Genomic DNA, 19,022 nt, shown 5'->3' on the forward strand with positions numbered 1-19,022 from the left:
GCTCAGTTTGCCCTGTAGGAAAAGCCAGTGCCCAGCTCCAGAAATCAGAACAGCAGCCCGACGACCCAGGCAGCAACTTGACTGAGACCAAAATCACCCAAGGTAACTGGGATTGCACCAGGGAAGGGTCTCACTTGGTCACAAGCTGACTTGGATCCCTCAACAGACCAGAAATCTAAACCTCTTTGTTGATAGAGGATCTGGTCATTATAATAACTACTCCTGCATACATACTCGGGGCTGTTTTTGATTGAATGTGTACAGTGTTTAGTTAAATTTTAGAATCTACCTGTATTTTATTCCACTCAGCCTGCTTGAATACTCCTATAGCAGGGAAACTCAACCCCTAAGAACATCTTTGTAGATACTCTGAGAGTCTTAAGAGTCACACCTAATACCTTAAGGTCCTACCCTGAAAATATATTACATCAAATCAATTGATACAGCTAAGAATACACAGCTAGCTAGAAAATCCAAGCATTAACTTAATCCAAGATGCAAAAATATATACATTATAACACAAGAAACACTAAAAAGCAAGACGATATAAATCCACCTAAAAGTATTAATGCATCAGAAATGTCCTCCAGTGAGAAAGAGTTAGAGGAAATGCCTGAGAAAGAGTTCAAAAGAATAATTATAAATATGTTCAAAGAGGTCAAAGAACACATGAAAACAATCAAAGAAGAAATCAAAGAGGAAATCAAAGGAATCAAAGAAGAGGCAGGACACCAATTTAATGAAATAAAGAAGGCAATACAAGACATAAATAGGGAAATAGAAATAATAAAGAAAAACCAGTCAGAATTACTAGCAATGAAGAACACAGTTAATGAAATAAAAAACTCTGTAGAAAATCTCACCAGTAGGATGGATGAGGGAGAGGACAGAATATCTAAGCTAGAAGACCAGGTGGCAGACCTAATGCAGTCCAACAAAGAGAAAGACAAACTTATAGAAAAGTATGAGTGGGAATTTCAAGATATTCGGGACACTATGAAAAGATCCAATATAAGAATTCAGGGCATAGTAGAAGGAGAAGAACTCCACTCCAGAGGCATAGTAGGCATCTTCAACAAAATCATAGAGGAACATTTCCCCCAAATTGGAAAAGAGGTGCCAATACAGATACAGGAAGCCTTTAGAACCCCAGCCAGACAAAACCCAGAAATAACCTCTCCTCGCCACATTATACTCAATCTTCCAAACACACAAACCAAAGAAAAAATATTGAAAGCAGTTAGAGAGAAAAATCAAGTTACCTACAAAAGCAAGCCCATCAGGATTACAGCAGATTATTCAACACAAACTTTTAAAGCCAGAAGGGCTTGGAGTGATATATTCCAAGTTCTGAAAGATAACAACTGTCAACCAAGGTTACTTTATCCTGCAAAGTTATCCATTCAAATAGATGGAGAAATAAAGACATTCCATGACAAAAGCAGGTTAAAGGAGTATTTGAAGACAAAACCAGCTCTACAGAAAATACTTGATAGAATCCTCCATGCTGAACAAAAGGAAAAGCACACATATAAGGAACCTAGAAAAAACAAGCTATACTCAAATACCAGTTAACAGAAGAGAGCACAGGTAGAACCAGTAACACACACACACACACAAAAATGGCAAACATAAATACACACCTTTCAATAATATCTCTTAATATCAACGGTCTCAATGCCCCAACGAAAAGACATAGATTTGCAGACTGGGTTAAAAAGCAGGATCCTACAATTTCTTGTCTCCAAGAAACTCACCTTTCTACAAAGGATAGACATTATCTTAGGGTGAAAGGTTGGAAGACGGTGTTTCAAGCAAATGGGCCTAGAAAACAAGCAGGGGTTGCTATCCTAATATCAGACAGGGTAGACTTTAGTCCGAAGTTAGTCAAGAAAGATAAGGAAGGTCACTTTATATTGATTAAGGGCACACTCCAACAGGAGGACATTACAATCCTAAACATATATGCACCTAACATGGAGGCTCCCAAATTCGTCAAAAAAACACTATTAGAACTAAGGTCACAGATAACACCAAACACAGTGGTGGTGGGTGACTTTAACACCCCACTCTCATCAATTGACAGGTCATCCAGGGAAAGAATAAACAGAGAGGCATCTGGACTAAATGAGGTCATAGAAGGAATGGACCTAACAGATATATACAGGACATTTCATCCAAAGGCTGTAGAATATACATTCTTTTCAGCAGCACATGGAACATTCTCTAAAATAGACCATATATTAGGACACAAAGCAAATCTTAACAAATTCAGGAAAATTGAAATAATTCCTTGCATTCTATCTGACCACAATGGAATTAATCTACAAATCAGTAGCAAGAAAGGCTATAGAGCATACACAAAATCATGGAAACTAAACAATACACTACTAAATGATGAGTGGATCAATGAAGAAATCAAAAAGGAAATCAAAAAATTTGTATAGTCAAATGATAATGAGAACACAACATACCAAAATCTCTGGGACACAATGAAGGCAGTTCTAACAGGTAAATTTATAGTCGTAAGTGCCTATATTAAGAATTTAGAAAGGTTGCAAGTAAACGACCTAATGCTTCGCCTTAAAGCCTTGCAAAAAGAAGAACAAGGCAAACAAAAAATCAGTAGACGGGAAGAAATAATAAAGATTAGGGCAGAAATTAATAAAATAGAAACAAAAAGAACAATCAATGAAACAAAGAATTGGTTCTTTGAAAGGATAAACAAGATTGATAAACCCTTAGCAAATCTGACCAAAAGAAAGAGAGAAGAGACACAAATTAATAAAATCAGAGATGAACAAGGTAACATCACAACAGATTCCAGAGAAATTCAAAAAATCATAGGGACATACTATAAAAGCATATACTCCACAAAGTATGAAAATCTGAAAGAAATGGATGATTTCCTTGATCTATATGACCTACCTAAATTAAATCAAAATGAGATTAATCACTTAAATAGACCTATAACAAACATGGAGATCCGAACAGTTATCAATAATCTCCCAACTAAAAAAAGCCCAGGTCCGGATGGATTCACTCCTGAATTTTACCAGACTTTTAAGGAAGAGCTAACACCGTTGCTTCTTAAGCTTTTCCAGGAAATAGAAAAAGAAGGAATTCTACCAAACTCCTTCTATAAGGCCAGCATCACCCTGATACCAAAACCAGGCAAAGATAGAACAAAAAAAGAAAATTACAGACCAATCTCCCTCATGAACATAGATGCAAAAATTCTCAACAAAGTATTGGCAAACAGAATACAAGAGTATATCAAAAAGATCATTCACCCTGACCAAGTAGGCTTTATCCCAGAGATGCAGGGATGGTTCAACATATGCAAATCTATAAATGTAATACATTACATAAACGGGTTGAAGGACAAAAATCACATGATCATCTCATTAGACGCAGAGAAAGCATTTGACAAAATCCAACATCCCTTCATGATAAAAGTCATAGAGAGACTGGGAATAGAAGGAACATATCTCAATATAATAAAGGCTATTTATGACAAGCCTACAGCCAACATATTACTAAATGGGGAAAAACTGGAAGCTTTTCCACTAAAATCAGGAACAAGACAAGGGTGTCCACTGTCCCCACTTTTATTTAATATAGTTTTGGAAGTCTTAGCCATAGCAATATGGCAAGAGACACACATAAAAGGGATACAAATTGGAAAGGAAGAAATCAAGTTATCATTATTTGCAGATGACATGATTCTATACATAAAGGACTCTAAAGACTCTACTAGCAAGCTGTTAGAGCTGATCAAAACCTACAGCAATGTAGCAGGATACAAAATAAATACACAGAAATCAGTAGCCTTCATATATGCTAACAAGAAACACACAGAGGATGAAATCAGAGAATCACTCCCATTCACAATTGCATCAAAAAAAAAAAAAAATACCTTGGAATAAACCTAACCAAGGAAGTAAAGAATCTATACAATGAGAACTTTAAAACACTCAAGCGAGAAATTGCAGAAGACACTAGAAAGTGGAGAAACATCCCTTGTTCCTGGATTGGAAGAATCAATATTGTGAAAATGGCAATCTTACCTAAAGCAATCTACACATTTAATGCAATCCCTATCAAAATTCCAAAGGCTTTCTTCATGGAAATAGAAAAAACAATCCAAAAATTCATTTGGAATCACAAAAAGCCTCGAATATCTAAAGTAATACTGAGCAATAAAAAAGAGGCTGGTGGTATCACCATACCTGATTTTAACCTATACTACAGAGCCATAGTAACAAAAACAGCATGGTACTGGCACAAAAACAGATATGTAGATCAGTGGAACAGAATAGAGGACCCAGATGTAAGCCCAAGTAGCTATAGCCACCTGATATTCGATAAAAATGCCAAAAATACTCATTGGAGAAGAGACAGCCTCTTCAGCAAATGGTGTTTTGAAAACTGGATATATATCTGCAGAAGGATGAAAATAGATTCTTCTCTCTCGCCATGCACAAGAATTAAGTCCAAATGGATTAAAGACCTTAACATCAGACCGGAAACTTTGAAACTGCTAGAGGAAAAAGTAGGGGAAACCCTTCAACATATTGGTCTTGGCAAAGACTTTCTGAATACAACCCCAATTGCTCAGGCAATAAAACCACAGATTAACCACTGGGACCTAATGAAATTACAAAGATTTTGCACTGCAAAGGACACAGTGAAAAAAGCAAAGAGGCAACCTACAGAATGGGAAAAAATCTTCGCCAGCTATATATCTGATAGAGGATTAATATCTAGGATATACAAAACACTCAAAAAGTTAAATAATAAGGAATCATCAAGCCAATCAAAAAATGGGATGTGGAGCTAAATAGAGAGTTCTCAAAGGAAGAAATACGAATGGCATATAAGGATCTACAAAAATGTTCTACGTCACTAGTCATCAGGGAAATGCAGATTAAAACTACATTGAGATTCCATCTCACTCCTGTCAGATTGGCCACCATCATGAAAACAAATGATCATAAATGTTGGCGGGGATGTGGAAAAAAAGGAACCCTTCTGCACTGCTGGTGGGAATGCAATCTGGTCCAGCCATTGTGGAAAACAGTGTGGAGGTTCCTAAAACAGCTAGAGATTGATCTACCACATGACCCAGCTATAGCACTCCTAGGCATATATCCAAAGGACTCATCTCATTTCCTTAGAAGTTGCTGCTCAATTTATAATAGCTGGGAAATGGAACCAGCCTAGATGTCCCTCAACAGATGAGTGGATAATGAAGATGTGGCACATTTATACAATGGAGTTCTCTCAGCGGTAAAGAAAAATGAAGTTATGAAATTTGCAGAAAAGTGGATGGACCTGGAAAGTATTATACTAAGTGAGGTAACCCAGGCCCAGAAAGCCAAGGGCCACATGTTCTCTCTCATATGTGGATCCTAGCTACAGATGACTGGGCTTCTGCGTGAGAATGAAAATACTTAGTAGCAGAGGCCAGTAAGTTAAAAAGGAGACATATAGGGTAGAGAAAGGAAGGGAGGAGGATACTTAATAGGTTGATATTGTATATATGTAATTACAATGATTGTAATGGGGAGGTAATATGATGGAGAATGGAATTTCAAATAGGAATGTGTGGGGGTGGGGAGGGGGGGAATTACCATGGGATATATTTTATAATCATGGAAAATGTTAATAAAAATTTTAAAAAAAAAAGAAAGTTAAAAAAAAATTATTAGGTGGGCTGGAGAAAGGGCTCAGCAATTAAAGGCACTTGCATGCAAAGTCTGATGGTCTGGGTTTTATCCTCCTGTACCCACTCAAGGCCAGATGCACAGAGTAGTGCATATGTCTGGAATTCATTTGCAGTAGGCACTTGTGCACCCATATTATTTTTTTTCCACATTCTTTTTCTGCTTCTCTCTTAAATAAATAAATACAAACTATAAAAATATGATTAGGGGCTGAAGAGATGATTTAGTGGTTAAGATGCTTGCCTGCAAAGCCTAATGACTCAAGTTTGATTCCCCGGCACCACATAAAACCAGATTCACTAGTGGTGTTTGCATCTAGAGTTCATTTGCAGTGGCTAGAGGCCCCGGAGCCCCCATTCTTTCTGTGTGTCTCTTTTTTTAACTTTCCCTCTCTCTTGGACATAAATAAATAATTAAAATAATAAAATAAAACATAATAAGGTGACACAATTCTATAAGCTCAAAATTCAGAAGTTCCAAGTCACAGTGTTTATGTAGTCACATAAGTCAGTTGGAGTCAATCAGTGATAGCAGTTGACTGAATGTATACAAACACATGTGAGAAAATGGTTTGTGTTTATTTGTTTCCAGAATGTTAACATAGTACAAATTTCCTCTCTATCCGAATCGTCCCATTTTAACATTTTAGAGGCTATCCAGTAAATAGTCCTTTCTATCTATATCATATAAGGAAGTAAGTTCTTTTTGTGATATATTCTTTTTAATTTTTTTATTTAGTTGCAAGCACAGAAAAAAGAAGGGAGGGAGGGAGAGAGATTGAGGAAACAGAAAAGAGAGAGAGAGAGAGAGAATGGGCATGACAGGCCTCTTTCTGCTGCAAACAAACTCCAGATGTATGCTCCAAATTGTGCATCTAGCTTTACATGGGCACTTGGGAATGGAACCTGGGTCATTAGGCTTTGCAGGCAAGCACCTTAACCTCTGAGTCATCTTTCTAGCCCTGTAATATGTACATATATATATATTTTTTAAAATAATTTTATTTATCTTTTTGAGAGCAACAGACAGAGAAAGAGGCAGATAGAGAGAGAGAGAATGGGCGCGCCAGGGCTCCAGCCACTGCAGACAAACTCCAGATGCGTGCGCCTCCTTATGCATCTGGCTAATGTGGATCCTGGGGAATCAACCCTCGATCCGGGGTCCTTAGGCTTCACAGGCAAGTGCTTAACCACTAAGCCATCTCTCCAGCCCCTCAAAGTTTTTTTTTTTTTTTAAATCTATTTTCAAAGAGACTGAGAGAAGTAGGAAGGGAGAGGGAGAGAGAATGGGTATAACAAGGCTTCTAGCTGCTGCAAACAAACTCCAGACACATGCACCAGTTTGTATATCTGGCTCTATGTGGGTATTGTGGAATCAAACAGAGGTTGTCAGGCTTTGCAGGTCAGCACCTTAACTGCTGAGCCATCTCTCCAGCCCCTGTGATATAGTTTCTATTACTCCTACAGTGACTCAAAAGTTACCTTCATATGAATCACCAGGTCACAGATTGCATTTGTATTATTTCTTATAGGTATTGCCAAATTAGCCTCCAAATGGTTTATCCCAATTAACATTATTCAGCAGTACAGGAAAGTGTTTTCATTTTCTTTTAAACCTTTTCAATCAACCACTGCTCCATGAAGTCAGTTTCCAAGTACAAAACCGACCTCTGTGTTGCCAAATTCAATCATGAATGTTCAGCCTCCTGACTCTAGGTGGAAACACTGCATATCTTCCTCCCATGGCTTTGGACCACTAATTTACCTGGTAGTCCCTTCTTAGGCTGCTTTGAGAGTAACTGAAGATTGAGTATAGATATTTTATTTTATTTTATAGGAAGGTGAACAGAAATCACTCCTTCCTCACTGAATAACCACTCCGCTAGCAAGCATAAAAGATTAAGTATAAACAATCTGCTAAATTCTACTTCTGTCTGTATATTTACATTTCAAGGGATACATATCATTGGTAGCCCCCCCCCCAAAGACAGCCAACTATCCCTTTGTCATTCTGCTCAGATTTACATCTGAATTTGAGCCCTGCTGTTGTGTATGCTGTAGGCATACTAAGGTAGGCATGAATGAAATTTTGAAGAACTGAAATGTTGAAATCTCAGGGTTAAGTTAGAAGCGTGGATAGTTAGGAGCAGGTTGGAGCACAAAAGTCAATGGTTATTTAAGAGCTAAGGTTAAATAAGGACTTGGAGGCTAAGTATGATGTATATCTAGTAAAATAAGGCTGGCAGGAAGCTGCTCCTCCCTTGATAACACAAAACTTACCATCTCCAAGACTCAGGGTGGGAAGTCTCTCCAAATTGTCCTGAACCTATCACAAATGGTCAATTTGGGATCAAGACAATGATGGGGAGATAAACCCTTGCCCAGTGGCTATTGTGGAGTGTAGAAGAGACAGTAATTTTTGTGAGATCAACTTACCTTTTCCTAAAAGCAACATGTAAAAAATTTAAAAAAGCAACAAGTGCTAAGATATTTAATTAATTGAAAGTTCTTGGTGATTTAGTTGTGTTAAAAAACCAAGAGGAGGCTGGATGTGGTGGTGCATGCCTTTAATCCCAGCACTTGGGAGGCAGAGGTAGGAGGAACACCTTGAGTTCAAGGCCACCCTGAGACTGCATAGTGAATTCCAGGCCAACCTGGGCTAGAGTGAGACCCTGCCTTAAAAAATCAAACAAGCAAAAAACAAACAAATGAACAAAAAGACCCAACAATAACCACCACCACAACAAAACAACCCAAGAAGGAGTCAAGATACAAATCCAAGGCTGGAAAAACAAACAAAAGCAAAGAAAAACTGAGGAGACCATTTCAATAGAATAGATGTTATGATGTTGAGGGTATGATAGAATAGATATTAAGGATGCTGTTTCATAAGCACAGACATTTAGAGTTAAATAACTAGATCCATATCCTGTCATTATTCTACTTTACATGTCTTAGCTCCTACCTCTTGGGAACTGCATGTCTGTGCATATGGTCCCTGAAGGATAATCCTATTTAAATATCTTGATTTTTTTTACCCTTTTCTGTGGGGAGCCCCTCGGCCCGCATGGCCAAGGCCTATGGGGAGAGTACCCCTGGCCAAGCCCTAAAGATGGCGCCTGACGGAAGTTCAGTGCTCGGGACAAACAAGTCCATATTTGGAGGAGTTTACCATCTCTGCCGCTCATTGGTTTCTGATGCTCGTCTGGAGGGGTTGCGTGGCCTGGAGTGATTGGGCGGAGTGAGTGCGCTTATAAGGAATCCCCGCCTGAGGCTCAGGGGAGATGAAGCTTGAAGCTGCCTGAATAAACTGCTGTAAGAAGAACTGGTGGTTGTGTCTTCTTTGCTGGTTGAGGCGGATGCGACACTTTTCCAGGAATGAGTCATCAAAAGAAGCTGTAATGGGCTGAGGAGATGGTTCAGTGGTTAAAAGTTCTTGCTGTGCAGGCCTGAGGACCAGAGTTCAGCTCTCAGAACCCATATGAAGCCAGACACAGTACACACGCATCTTCAATGCCAACATAACCGCAGCAATAGGAGATAGAAACAGGAGAACACCAAAGCTCATGGCTCAGCTAGCCTGTTGTTCACAGTAGTGAGCAAGAGAGACAAGGTGAAAAGCGAGGACCAACACCCCAAGGCTGTTCTCTGACTGCTACCTGAGCACCATGGTGTACACACACACACACATCCCTAGCCAAAAAGGAAAGGAAAGCTGAGAAGTATGCACTGTTTCTCATCGTGAAATAGAGAATGAGATAGGTGAAAAAGTAAAAACTCTCATTATTCCCATTCCATAAATGATAAAAATGAAAACTTTCATGGGTTAAGGAAAAATTGTCACAGCAAAAGGTTAGTAGTGAAAACAAGAATTTAAGTCCAAGCTGTTTCTCCATGGAGCCAATTGGGAGATAGAGTGAGGGCTCAATGAATGCAAGTACTTAAAAAAAATATTTTATTGACTTATTTATTTGAGAGAAAGAGGCAGACACACACACACACACACACACACACACACACACAGACTGGTGAAGGACTCAGGAACCAGATGGACACCATCACAGGCTTCAGAGTCCTCAGTAGGCCTAAGTTTCCCAGCAAGATCTAAGTTTTAATCTTCTGGTAAGGATAGGCTTAACAGTTACTGGAAACTGATCATGCCATACATTCCTGAAGTCCTAAAGTTCAATTCCCCTAGCTCCAGCCCGCCAACCTTGTCGTAAGGGTAGGCTTAACAGTTAAACCGGTTATGCCATACATTATGCCATACCGTCCTGAAGTCATAAGATATTCCTGTAGTCATAGATCAGCTCAATTCCCCTAGCTCCAGCCCGCCAACTTTGCCCGCCAAAATCCTAAGCCAACCAGAAGAGTATACTGTTTAAATCCACCAATCATTTACCCATCCCTTCTTCTATGTTCAAATCCCTATAAATACCCTACCCTCCCACTACTCGGGGCTCTTGTATGGACCCACTGTGTTGGTGAAGTCAAGAGACCGAGCTTAAGCCTGAATTAAAGCTCCTTGTCCTTGCATATGTGTATGGTTCTCCTTGGTGGCTATGATGCCTAGAACTGGGCATAACAACTGGGTGCTCCAGGGCCTTCAGCTGCTGCAAACATACTCTAGACACATGTGCCACCTTGTGCATCTGGTTTACATGGGATCTAGAGAATTGAACCTGGGTCCTTAGGCTTTGCAGTCAAGTGCCTTAACTGCTAAGCCAATCTCTCCAGCCTGAATGCAAGTACTTTTGAAACTAGAGTAACCAAGCCAGGTGTGGTGGCATAAACATTTAATTTCAGCACTTGTGAGGAAAAGGTAGGAGGAGCTCTGTGAATTTGAGGCCAATTTGGGACTATAGAATGAATTCCAGGTCAACCCCGGCTAGAGTAAGACCCTACCTTGAAAACAAAAAGCAAGCAAACAAACAACAACAACAACAACCAAAAACACCACCAACAAAACCTAGACCGACCAGCACTGGGAAGTAGAGGTAGCAAGATTGTGAGTTCAAAACTAGGCTGGGCTACACAGTGGACTCAAGGTCAGGCTGGGATATATGAAAAGGAGATATTATTTCAGATCAAACCAAACCCTCAAGTACTACCATCAACAACAACAAAAAATGAAAAGGCTAAAAAAAGTTGTTTGCGAATGCACTGTATTAGAATGTGGTGATTTGAATCAGATGTTCCCCATAGACTTACGTGTTGTGAGTGCTTGGTCCCCAGCTGGTAACAATTTGGGAGGTGGAAACTTGCTGTAGCTGGTGTGTTGCTGGGGGAGGGCTTTGGGGGTGTTATAGCCAGCTCCCCCTTGCCACAGCCTAGCTCACTCACTTGTTGCTGTTTTCCACCTGCTCTGGCAGAGGCGATGTCCAGCCTCTGCTCATGCCATGCTTTCCAAGCCTGCCATCATGAAGCTTCCCCTTGAGACTGTCGGCCAAAATAAACCCTTTCCTCCCACCAGCTGCTTCTGGTTGAGTGCTTTGTCTCAGAAATGAAAAGGTCACAGCAGTAGGTTCTAAGTCATCCTGTGATAGATACACAGTAGGTCCTATCACAAACCAAACCAAAAACCACCGGCAACCAATGACAACAAAAAATAACAAAACTTTAAAAAGCTGTTTGATACGGATCATATGAGGCTTTGAGTCAATGCTTAAATATTTTAGTTATGAAGAATGTGGGTAGCTGCAGAGGTTCTAAGGCAGGAAGGGAGATATGTTCAGTTGCCATCTAAGAAAACAACTCGGAGACCAGAGGAAGCTCTGGGGCTGCCCTGCTCTTGGTGTACAGATGCCGTTCCACTGTATTAGTAAATTCCTGCTTAACAGAAGGTATGTAATGTTGCGTTTCCGCCTCTTGCAACTGAAAAGTCTTTATTAATAAATCTAAATGCATAGATGAAGAAAACTAACACCAAAGAGTTTGAAGGATTCAGTGTTCTGTCAGTTCAGCACTCAAATGGCAATGTTTTCACTCAGTCGTCCTAACCCACCCTGCCCTAGGAACTTACAGCTTTTCCTGTCTTACTGTGCTTTTTTTTTTTTTTAAATCTTGCAGAAAAGATGAACAAGGGGCCAAGGGGATGGCTCAGTGGTTAAGGGCACTTGATTACAAAGCCTGCTGACTCTAGTTCTATTTTCAAGTATCCATGTGAAGCTGCATGCAAAGTGGTGCGTGCATCTGGTGTCTGTTTACAGTAGCAAGATATCCTGGCATGCGCACATGCACACGCACACACACACAAACACACACACACACACACACACACACAAACACACACACGCACACACACACTTTAAAAGAAGATGCACAAAGCCTGGTGTGGTGGCACACGCCTTAAATCCCAGCACTTGGGAGGCAGAGGAAGGAGGATTGCCATGAGTTTGAGGCCACCCTGAGACTCCATAGTGAATTCCAGGTTAGCCTGGGCTAGAGTGAGACCCTAACTGGGGAAAAAAAAAAAAGACGTGCAAATTATTTTTCATGGCTGATGTATAAATCCAAACTGACTTGATTATAGTCATCAGGATAAAAAAAATCGTTAAGGGAGCCAGCCAAGTGTTCTCTTCTCACCACTGACACATAGGCTGTTTCTTTTCTTTCTCTTTCTTTCTTTCTTTTTTTTTTAATTTTTATTTATTTATTTGAGAGCGACAGACACAGAGAGAAAGACAGATAGAGGGAGAGAGAGAATGGGCGCGCCAGGGCTTCCAGCCTCTGCAAACAAACTCCAGACGCGTGCGCCCCCTTGTGCATCTGGCTAACGTGGGACCTGGGGAACTGAGCCTCAAACCAGGGTCCTTAGGCTTCACAGGCAAGCGCTTAACCGCTAAGCCATCTCTCCAGCCCTTTCTCTTTCTTTTTTAAAGCAATGTCCTGATTAGTTAATTAATTTGTATTTTTGGTGGCACTGGAAATAGAACTTCAAGCCTGGCATGTGTCAGGCAAACTGTGGTGGTTTGATATAAGATGTCCCATCTAGACTCATGTGTTTAAGGGTTGGAGAGATTGCCTAGCAGTTAAGGCACTTGCCTGCAAAGCCAAAGGACCTTGGTTTGATTCCCCAGGACCCACATAAGCCATCGCACAAGATGGCACATGAGTCTGGAGTTCATTTGCAGTAGCTGGAGGTCCTGGAGTACCCATTCTCTTTATCTGCCTCTCTCTCGAATAAATAAATAAATAAATAAGTAAATAAATAAGTAAATACAATAAAATATTTAGACTCATGTGTTTAAATACTTAATCCCCTCTCCCTTCTTTCCTCTCTTTTAATTCCTTCCCTTCTGTTCTTTTTCTCTTCTCTTTCCTTGCTCTTCTTCTCTCTCCCAGGCTGGCTTAGAACTTTTCATCCTCCTAAGTCAGCCTCATAGCACTGGGACTTCAGGCTTGTACCACCGTGCTGTGCTCTCCCAGACTGTTTCACCACTGTCATCCTTACATGTTACTAGTTTTCTTTTTTTTTTTTAATATTTTATTTATATTTATTTATTTATTTGACAGAGAAAGACAGAGAGAGAGAGAATGGGCATGCCAAGGCCTCCAGCCATTGCAGATGTACTCCAGATGCATGTGCCCCCTTGTGCATCTGGCTAACGTGGGTCCTGGGGAATTGAACCTGGGCCCTTTGGCTTTGCAGGCAAACGCCTTAACCATTAAGCCATCCCTCCAGCCCACATGTTACTAGTTTTCAAGAAAGACTGGGTACAGTCTGACTGGTCTGCTTTTGTATGCTTTTGCATTTTGACCCTCTTTTTTTAGAAAAATATTTTATTACTATGAACTTTACAGTATGAACAAATTGAATATTGGTCATATTCCTATCGGGTTATACTCATATCCCTTCTCCCCCACCCTCATTTCACAGAAGGCCTTCCTAATTCGGGCAGTTGGCATTCAAAAATATGAAATGCTTCATGAATTTACATGTCATCTTCGCACAGGGGCCATGCTGATCTCTGTATTGTCCCAGTATGTGCTGCCTAAGTGAGCATGAATCTCAGCCCTCTTGTCTAACCTCATCATGATAGGATTCTCTTCTCCTGTGGTCACCAAAGACATGTGACTGTCTGTAAGTCCCTAAGGAACTCCTCAGCATTGCTGGCTTTGTCTGTTTCTTTCTTTGCTGGAAATCTTCCTACCTCGGCCCAGCTACCCTTTCTTTTATTGAGCAGAGAATTACTGGAGTGTCTAGGCACTGGCAGAGACATAAGCAATTAAATCTGACTTTAACTAACAACAGTGACAGCACAAAGCCATGCTATACTATCTTAAAACCCAGACTTTTTTTTTTTTCATATTCATCTCAAATGTCACTGAGCTAGATTAGCTGATTGTATATGAAACATTGACTTTTTTTTTTTTTTTGACATCAATACAAATGTATTCTGTCAAGGCTCTGGGAGAAGCAGCGGGAGGATGCAGGAGAAGCAAGGAAAGGGGAGCTTGCAGAAGAGGGGCACATGATGACTGCTCAGGAGGGTCTGATCTTGCCTCTTCGGCCACACACACACAGACACACACACGGAATACACATGCTCGTGTCTTCTGGAGTGACAGGGGCTTCATCGTGTTCACGGTATCCACTGCTTGCTGGGGAGACACGCGCTTCTGGAAGAGGTGGAGGTCGGGGCAGGCCTGCGGTGAAACAGTCTTCTCAGGCAGCTTTAGATCCTGCAAGGCCTTCAAGCGCCTGCGCAGGCCCAGGTTCGAGGGTTCAGTGTCCCCGTCCATCTGCTCGGGTTTTTTTTTTTTTTTTTTTGAGGTAGGGTCTCACACTAGTCCAGGTTGATCTGGAATTCACTATGGAGTCTCAGGGTGGCCTCATGGCAATCCTCCTACCTCTGCCTCCCAAGTGCTGGGATTAAAAGTGTACGCCACCACATCTGGTTTAGACAGTGACTTTTGAATATGTTATGACAGGAAGAATTTTTGTGTGCATGAAATAGATGAATGATCTTCCTGCCACAGCTTCTCATGTGTTGGGATTATAGGCATGTGTCACCATGTGTAATTTTTTTTTCTGGTTTTTTGAGGTAGTGTCTCACTCTAGCTCAGGCTGACCTGGAATTCGCTTTGTAGTCTCAGGGTGGCCTCGAACTCACGGTGATCCTCCTATCTCTGCCTCCTGAGTGCTGGGATTAAAGGTGTGCGCCACCACTCCTGGGTCCATGTGTAATTTAAAAATAACTTTTGAACTAGCTTTAAAGGACATACTTACTCTTGAGTTTCACTGACTTTCAAGTCATCTTTGACTCTTACCCACCTGGTGTACTGATCTAGAATACTACATCCTGCATTCTGCTAAACCACAGTGCTTCCTTTCTTAGTCCCATCTGAATACAATGTCTGTTTCCACTCATGTTTATTGGCCTCTGTTGTGTTACCTTCTTCTTGTTGGAACAAAGCACCCGATCAAACGCAGCTGATGGAAGGAACATTTTTGTATTGGTTTATAGTCTCATGGGAAAGCTTAATGATGACGCGGGAAGCGTGGTACGAGCAGAGGTTGGACATCGCCTCCTTGCCAACAGCAGGTGGAAAACAGCAGCAGGACAGTGAGTCAGATTCTAGCAGTGGGAGCTAGCTATGACACCCCCAAGGCTACCCTCAATGACACACCTCTTGCAGCAAGGTTGCACTTCCCAAATTGCCACCAGCTGGGGACCAAGCATTCAGAAATCATGAGTTTATGGGGAGCATCTGATTCAAACCACCACAGTCTCACAACTCATCTGTTGGTCGCCACTTTGCCACACTACTATGTCTCATTATGTGTACATCAGCTTCAAGCTCCTACATGTCATTCAAGGCCATATGAAATCTAGCTACCATACTATGTTAGCCTTAGCCTCGAAGTAAGCCTTGGCTCGGTCAGCCATTCATGTTTTAGTGTGGGCTGCCATTATGCAAGCAGATCGTCCTGCTCCTTCCTATTCCTCACGTAGCAATGCAACCTCCTTCACACAGGAAACCTCCCTGACTCTACTCCCTCTCGACACTGAAGCACTGATTAGCCTCCCAAACATTCCTAGGGTTTGGTACAGCTCGAAGGTTCTCTGCTGCTTGCTGTGTATTCTTATCTTATCACATGCCTCAGCTTTCTGTGCAGATGGTAAACTCTTTGAGTGGAAGAAAAATACCTTATTCTTGCTAATTGTTTTGTTGTTGTTTTGAGATAGGATCTTACTCTAGCCTAGGCTGACCTGGAATTCACTATGTAGTCTCAGGCTGGCCTCAAACTCACAACGACGTCCTACCTCAGCCTCCCAAGTGCTGGGATTAAAGATGTGTGTGTACTATCACGCTTGTCACCATCTCATTTTACTGGCTCCTTTCCTCCACAAGCCTTCGTTTTTCTTTTTGTTTTCTTCTGAGGTAGGGTCTCACTGTAGACCAGGCTGACCTGGAATTCACTATGTAGTCTCAGGCTGGCCTTGAACTCATCATGATCCTCCTACCTCAGCCTCCTAAGTGCTGTGATTAAAGGTGTGTACCACTATGCCCAGCAACACTACTTTTAATAGTAGCATAAACTGAGGCTGGAGAGATGGTTTAGCAGTTAAGGCCTTTGCCTACAAAGCTGAAGGATCCCAGTTCAACTCTCCACAACCCATGTAAGCCAGATGCACAAAGGAGCACATGCATCTGGAGTTTATTTTCAGTGGCTGGAGGCCCTGGCATGCCCATTGTCCCTCTCTCTCTCTTTCTCTCCCTCAAATAAATAAATAATATATATTTTTAAAAAATAGTAGCATAGAGAGCTGGGTGTCGTGGTGCATGCCTTTAATCCCAGTACTTGGGAGGCAGGGGGAGGAGGATCGCCTTGAGTTCAAGGCCACCCTGAGACTACACAGTGAATTCCAGGTCAGCCTGAGCTACAGTGAGACCCTACCTCGAAAAAATAAACAAACAAAAATAGTAACATAAACCATGAAAGTTTCATAACAGGTACATGAAAGTTTGAAACACTAAATTAATTTAAAAATATCCACAAGCTTTTACTTTATACAGTTACCATTTATCTGACTTACGAACATACTATAATTCCCATTTCTCATAAGAGGCAACACATTTTAAATCTTAACAGGTAGGCTGGAGGGATGGCTTAGCAGTCAAAGCATTTGCCTGCAAAGCCAAAGGACCCAGGTTAGCCAGATGCACAAGGGGGCACATGAGTCTAGAGTTTGTTTACAGTGACTGGAGACCCTGGCACATCCTCCCTCTCTTTATCTCTCAAGTAAATAAATTTAAAAAAAATAAAAATAAACAAATCCTAACAAGTTTAAATGCAAACAGGTTTGTAATAACCTACTCCTGAGAAAGTTGTCATAGCCTACAATGGAATCTATAAGGTTCGGCTGCTGTTAGCAAGTGCCTCCCATTGTAGACATGCAGAGAAGAGAATTTATATCTACAGGGCTTGAATTCATGGAATTAGATATGAATTTTCTTTCTTCCTTTTGGAGATACTGGGGAGCAGGCCATGTGCATGCTAGCTACAACCCCAGCCCTCAGATACAGAGTTTTACTTTTAATGGCCTTGATAAGTATTGTGATTTTTCCAGGGTGAATTCTGTTCCATGTATTAAGCTAATGTGGATATGGAAAGAAGAGTGCCTTCCCAGTATGAAAAAGGGTTCCTAGATTTCCTTCAGTAAGCATTACAGACTAGGTCTTACACTCAAACGTGATGCTTTCTTATTGTGTGTGATATGAAGTATGAGCTAGTTGTGTTTTTTTTTTTTTTAATTTTTCCCTAAATAGGGTCAGGAAGATGATTCAGTGAGTAAAATGCTCGCTATGTAAGCATGAGAACCTGAGTTTAGGTTCCTAGCACCTATATAAAAGCTGGGCAAGGGACTGGAGAAATGGCTTAGTGGTTAAGAAGCTTGTCTGCAAAGCCTAAGGACTGATGTTCAACTCTGCAGATCCCATGTAAGCCAGACACACAAAGGTGAGGCAAGCCCAAGGTCACATATGCCCACTAGGTGGCACAAGCATCTGGAGTTGATTTGAGTATCTGAGGACCAGGCAGACCACTTCCCTCTCTCTCTCTTTCTCTCTCTGTCTCAAAAAATTTTCTTAAAGCTGGACATGGTGGTGATTTAGGATTTGGGGTTCAGGGTATTCCCAAATTTATGAACCCCAAATTTGCTATGTGTGTTCTTTCTAAGTCTCCCTAGGTTCAATCTTCCAAGCACTTGTGGCTCTACTCCAATTTTCCCCTAAAAACCTAAATTTTTCTTAAAAGGAAACTTATAAACTATGCATTGTTTTCCACATAAGTGCATGTTTCCTACTACCCACATGTTTATGACTCTGCTCCAGCCTTCCTTGGGCAGAACCCAAATTTGGTGGCATTTGTTTGTAGACTGGAGGCCCTGGCATGCCCATTCTCTTTCTCTCTCTCTCTCTCTCCCTGCCTATTTCTCTCTCTTTTTAAAATAAATAAATGAAAATAAAATAATAAAATAAAATAAACCCTGCCTTCAACTCACATTCACAGCATTTAGCTCTCATGACTCTTCTTCCTTCACAGCCTGATTCAACCCAGCAGTATTCTACTGGGATAAGCGTCCTGTACCATAGAGCTTTTCAGGAAACTAACTGTCCGTATGAATGCAAATCAAGCTCTAGAGATGGCTTGGGCCAGTCAGTCTTCTTTTCTTTTTACTTCATATTCTTTTCTTAGGCTTCAAATGTCACATACGCAGTTATATCTCCAAATACACGCCACTAGCTCAGGATAGTCATGCATGTCCATGCCTAACTCATCTAACTGATATTCCTAAAACAATATCTCTGAGGTTTCTCAGCTTTCTAGGATATGAGCTCCTGCAAGCTTGGTTCTGTTCTGTGTTTTCTGTTCCAGGGAATGGTACATAGTACATGTAATTGAATAAGTCATCTTTCTCTTTCATTGTTTTCCATACCAAATCTAGTATGAGATGTTACTGATTTCACTACTAAACATTTCTCATTCTACCCGTTTTCCTACTTTCAGAGCTACAATGCTATGCCATATGTGTATATATGTGTGTGTGTGTGTGTGTGTATACACACACACACACACACACACACACACACACACACACACACACATATATATATATTTTTTTTTTTTTTGAGAGAGAGTTTTACTTTGTTGCTCCAGGAGGTCTTAGACTCCTGAGTTCATCTCTGACTTCAGCCTCCCCAATAGCTGGGACTATAGGAATCTATTGGCATGATTAGCTCTGGGATAATTATTTCTCATCTGGACTCATTAGTCATCCACTAA

General features: G+C 40.9%; 1 pseudogene; it reads right to left on the reverse strand.

The window, feature by feature from the left end:
• Positions 1-13,638: 13,638 nt before the first annotated feature.
• LOC123462549 lies at positions 13,639-13,732 on the reverse strand (annotated as a pseudogene).
• Between the last annotated feature and the right edge of the window lie 5,290 nt (positions 13,733-19,022).

Source organism: Jaculus jaculus, chromosome 7, assembly GCF_020740685.1.
Source record: "Jaculus jaculus isolate mJacJac1 chromosome 7, mJacJac1.mat.Y.cur, whole genome shotgun sequence".
In the NCBI taxonomy this organism is placed as follows: Eukaryota; Metazoa; Chordata; class Mammalia; order Rodentia; family Dipodidae; genus Jaculus; species Jaculus jaculus.